The following is a 5564-nucleotide window of genomic DNA, read 5'->3' on the forward strand; positions in this document are numbered from 1 at the left end:
GAGCGTCCCGCCTGTCCGGCGCCGCTGCCGGAGCCCCTCAGCCCAGAGGCGCCAGAGCCCCTGTCCCTCTGTCCAGAGCTCCTGTCCTTCTGTCCAGAGCCCCTGTCCCTCTGTCCAGAGCCCCTGCCCCTCTGTCCCGAGCTGCCCCTCTGTCCAGTGGGGTCATTGAGAGGGGTTGCCATGGTGAGAAAGCCACGGAGGCGGAAAATAAGGCGGACAAAGACAAGGGTGAAGTGGGGTCCGCGTCCCGCGCCAGAACCGCCACCGCGGACAGACGCCCACCCAGACCCTCCCCTATAGGTCAAGGTTTTGCGGCCGGAGTCCGCACCTTTGGGGGGGGGGTACTGTCACGTTCTGACCTTTATTTTCTGTGTTTTGTGTTTAGTTAGTATGGTCAGGGCGTGAGTTGGGTGGGCAGTCTATGTTTGTTTGTCTAGGTTTTGGGAATTTCTATGTTTCGGCCTAGTATGGTTCTCAATCAGAGGCAGGTGTCATTGGTTGTCTCTGATTGAGAATCATACTTAGGTAGCCTGGGTTTCACTGTGTGTTTGTGGGTGATTGTTTCCTGTCTCTGTGTGTGCACCAGATAGGACTGTTTTTTGAGTTTTCACATTTCTTGTTTTGTTAGTTTGTTCATGTGTACCTTAAAGCATTAAAAAAGTACCATGGAAAATAACCACGCCGCGTATTGGTCCTCTGATCCGTTTCGCCTCTCCTCTTCGGAAGAAGAGGAGGAAACTCATTACAATTGTTCAGAGGAGATAGCCAACAACACAGCTAACACAATCAAACTGAAGCTGGAAAGACAGCAAACTAGAAAGGAAAGCTGCCTGCCTGCCTGTCTGTCTGTCTCATCCCGATTCCCGACACGATCGTTACTATGGACAGATACAGACAGCAATGTTTATACAAATCTCCGCTGTTGAAAACTAAATGTTGGTCTAAAAGACATGTGAGATTATGTCTAGATGCTTTTAATAGTGGAGACAGTGGCTGATGAGACAGTGGATTGCTCAGTCAGATGGAACAGAGTGAATAGGCATTTTAGCGTCATAGATTTAGCCGGTGGTAATTTGTGGAATAGACACACCGACTGGAATGCAGTTTTAACCAATCAGCATTCAGGATTAGACCCACTCGTTGTACACATCTTTAGACAGGGCCTTCAGAAAGTATTCAAACCTCTTGTCTTTTTCCACATTTAGTTGTGTTACAGGCTGAATTTAAAATGGATATAATTTAGATTTTTTTGGGGTCACTGGCCTACACAGAATACCCCATAATGTCAAAGTGTGATTATGATTTTTAGAAATGTTTACAAATTAATAAAAAATTAAAAGCTGAAATGTCTTGACTCACTAAGTATTCAACCCCTTTGTTATGGCAAGCCTAAATAAATTCAGGAGTAAAAATGTGCTTAACAAGTCACATAATTAGTTGCATGGACTCACTCTGTGCATTAATAATGTTTAACACAATTTTTGAATGTCTACCTCATCTCTGTACCCCCACACAAACAATTATCTGTAAGGTCCCTCATCTCTGTACCCCCCCACATACAATTATCTGTAAGGTCCCTCATCTCTGTACCCCACACATACAATTATCTGTAAGGTCCCTCATCTCTGTACCCCCACACATACAATTATCTGTAAGGTCCCTCATCTCTGTACCCCCACACAAACAATTATCTGTAAGGTCCTTCATCTCTGTACCCCCACACATACAATTATCTCTAAGGTCCCTCATCTCTGTACCCCCACACATACAATTATCTGTAAGGTCATTCATCTCTGTAACCCCACACAAACAATTATCTCTAAGGTCCCTCATCTCTGTACCCCCACACATACAATTATCTCTAAGGTCCCTCATCGCTGTACCCCCACACATACAATTATCTGTAAGGTCCCACATCTCTGTACCTCCACACATACAATTATCTGTAAGGTCCCTCATCTCTGTACCCCCACACATACAATTATCTGTAAGGTCCCTCATCTCTGTACCCCCACACATACAATTATCTGTAAGGTCCCTCATCTCTGTACCCCCACACATACAATTATCTGTAAGGTCCCTCATCTCTGTACCCCCACACAAACAATTATCTGTAAGGTCCCTCATCTCTGTACCCCCACACATACAATTATCTGTAAGGTCCCTCATCTCTGTACTCCACACATACAATTATCTGTAAGGTCCCTCATCTCTGTACCCCCACACATACAATTATCTGTAAGGTCCCTCATCTCTGTACCCCCACACATACAATTATCTCTAAGGTCCCTCATCTCTGTACCCCCACACATACAATTATCTGTAAGGTCCCTCATCTCTGTACCCCCACACATACAATTATCTCTAAGGTCCCTCATCTCTGTACCCCCACACATACAATTATCTGTAAGGTCCCTCATCTCTGTACCCCCACACAAACAATTATCTGTAAGGTCCCTCATCTCTGTACCCCCACACATACAATTATCTGTAAGGTCCCTCATCTCTCTACCCCACACATACAATTATCTGTAAGGTCCCTCATCTCTGTACCCCCACACATACAATTATCTGTAAGGTCCCTCATCTCTGTACCCCACACATACAATTATCTGTAAGGTCCCTCATCTCTGTACCCCCACACATACAATTATCTGTAAGGTCCCTCATCTCTGTACCCCCACACATACAATTATCTGTAAGGTCCCTCATCTCTGTACCCCCACACATACAATTATCTCTAAGGTCCCTCATCTCTGTACCCCCACACAAACAATTATCTGTAATGTCCTTCATCTCTGTACCCCACACATACAATTATCTGTAAGGTCCTTCAGTCAAGCAGTGAATTTCTAACACAGATTCAACCACAAAGACCAAGGAGGTTTTCCAGTGCCTCTCAAAGAGGGGCACCTATTGTTAGATGGGTAAAAAAAAAAAAACAGTCACCTCGAAGATACAGGCGTCCTTCCTAACTCAGTTTGCCGGAGAGGAAGGGAACAGTTCAGGGATTTCACCTTGAGGACAATGGGAGAAAACTGAAGATGGATCAACAACATTGTAGTTACTCTACAATTACTAACCTAAATTACAGAGTGAAAAGAAGGAACACTGTACAGAATATAAATATTCAAAAACATGTAGTCTGTTTGTAACAAGGCACTAAAGTAATAATAACATGTAGTCTGTTTGTAACAAGGCACTAAAAGTAATACCGAAAAAAAATTGGGCAAAGCAATTCACTTTTTGTCCTGAATACAAAGTGTTATGTTTGGGGCAAATCCAATATAACACATTACTGAGTACCACTTTCCATATTTTCAAGTATAGTGGTGGCCGCAAAACCTGGTCCAGTCTGCTTTCCATCAGACACTAGATGATGAATTCCCCTTTCAGCAGGACGATAACCTAAAACACAAGGCCAAATCTACGCTTACCAAGTAGACAGTGAATGTTCCTGATTGGCTAAGTTACAGTTTGACTTAATTAAATGTGTTTGTAAATCTATGGCAAGACCTGAAAATGGTTGTCTAGCAATGATCAACAACCAATTTGACAAAGCTTGAAGAATTTTTTAAAAGAATAATGGACAAATGTTACACAATCCATGTGTGAATAGCTCTTAGAGATTTATCCAGAACGAGACACAGCTCTAATTGTAACTAAAAGGTGATTTCTAACATGCATTGACTCAGGGGTGTGAATACTTATGTAAATTAGGTATTTCTGTTTTCTCTCAACCAGCTCCATGACATAGTCACCTGGAATGCATTTTAATTTAAAAAAAAACTTTCACTTTGTCATTGCAGGATGTAGATGAGTAGAAGAAGAAGAAAAAAACAGTTTGATCAATTTTGAATTCAAGTCGTAACACAGCAAAATGTGGAATCAATCAAAGGTTCTTCTTATAACATTACCCTGCACTCTATAACCAGAATGCATGGAGAGTTGAATAGGTAGAAACCAAACCCCTATGATTTACTCCTAACCATCTCCTCTTTGTTGTAACTCATTGACTTATAGTTTTATTGATATTACAATCCATCCATCCAAACATATATATATATATATTTTTTTTAATCTGAAAACAATTGGTGCAGAAACAGCAGACTGTTGGGGCATTAATCACCAAGGGCAGTATTTTTTTCCCAGCCAGAGTTCGAAGAGATTGTTGCAACAGCTGCAAAGCATTCTGGTAAAGGGAATGATTTATGACTGTTATAACCATAACGATGAGGAAAAGTCATTACCATATCGACAGGCTCTGGGGTGATCCCCTATTCAATACTTCAGAACCTGCTGATCGTGACCTGCTAATGAGTAGGTTAGAAAGGGGAAAAGAGAGAAAAATAATGAGGATTGGTCTGTTGGAGGCTAGTGATAGAACAACCTGCATAGTCAACAAAATATATTTTTCACAGAATTACTAACTGTATCGAAGCAGCACTGCAAGGGAACATTCATGTATTAATTCATCATTGACATCCTATTCATTTTGAAGTAATTTATCTGAGAATTGTTTTTCAGGGCCGACAGGGATAGGACAGGAACTGATACATTGACATCTGACGAGCGAGAGAGAGAGGATCACATTTGCAGGATTTCACCACTAATCACTGGCCACTGATTCATGGCTCACCGAGTTCCTCTCGGTTTTATATAATTACACACACACACACACACACACACACACACACACACACACACACACACACACACACACACACACACACACACACACACACACACACACACACACACACACACACACACACACACACACACACACACACACACACACACACACACCGCCCTCCCCGTCGAGTCCAGACCAACAGCCTCCCCAAGGTCATCTGAAGGAAGTGATACCACATGGCCTATAAGATTTATGATGGTCCAGCTACATCTCCCTCCTATGTTTACAGAGAAGTCTGACATCGCACCCTGTTCCTTTTTGTAGTGCACTACATTTGACTAGAGCCCTATGGGTTTCCCTTTGGGTCCTTGTCAAAGTAGTGCACTAGACAGGGAATAGGGTGCCTATGAGTGCCCAGATGGCATCCCTAGCTGCGTCCTCAGAGCATGCGCAGACCAGCTGGCTGGAGTGTGTATGGACATATTCAATCTCTCCCTATCCCAGTCTGTTGTCCCCACATGCTTCAAGATCTCCACCATTGTTCCTGTAACCAAGAAAGCAGAAGGTAGCCGAACTAAATAACTATCGCCCCGTAGCACTCACTTCTGTCATCGTGAAGTGCCTTGAGAGACTAGTCAAGGATCGTATCACCTCTACCTTACCTGACACCCTAGACCCACTTCAACTGGCTTACCGCCCCAATAGATCCACAGACGATGCAATAGCCGTTGCACTGCACACTGCCCTGTCCTATCTGGATAAGTGGAATACATATGTAAGAATGCAGTTCATTGACTGTAGCTCAGTATTCAACACCATAGTACCCTCCAAGCTCATCATTAAGGTGGAGGTCCTGGGTCTGAACCCGCCCTGTGCAACTGGGTCCTGGACTTCCTGACGGGCCACCCCCAGGTGGTGAAGGCAGGAA

General features: G+C 43.4%; 1 long non-coding RNA gene across 3 annotated transcripts; it reads left to right on the forward strand.

Annotated features, from left to right (window-relative positions):
* The first annotated feature begins 1553 nt into the window (after positions 1 to 1553).
* Positions 1554 to 2675, forward strand: LOC127911488 (uncharacterized). 3 transcript variants are annotated; one of them, XR_008078725.1, is made up of 3 exons: positions 1554 to 1656; positions 1951 to 2076; positions 2537 to 2675. It is a non-coding gene; the product is annotated as an uncharacterized LOC127911488 (long non-coding RNA). The 3 variants fall into 3 exon arrangements; XR_008078724.1 differs by having other exon boundaries at positions 1951 to 2243; positions 2537 to 2633; XR_008078726.1 differs by having other exon boundaries at positions 1554 to 1614; positions 1951 to 2243; positions 2537 to 2633.
* The last annotated feature ends 2889 nt before the right edge of the window (positions 2676 to 5564 follow it).

This window comes from Oncorhynchus keta, chromosome 24 (assembly GCF_023373465.1).
Source record: "Oncorhynchus keta strain PuntledgeMale-10-30-2019 chromosome 24, Oket_V2, whole genome shotgun sequence".
NCBI classification, from domain to species: Eukaryota; Metazoa; Chordata; class Actinopteri; order Salmoniformes; family Salmonidae; genus Oncorhynchus; species Oncorhynchus keta.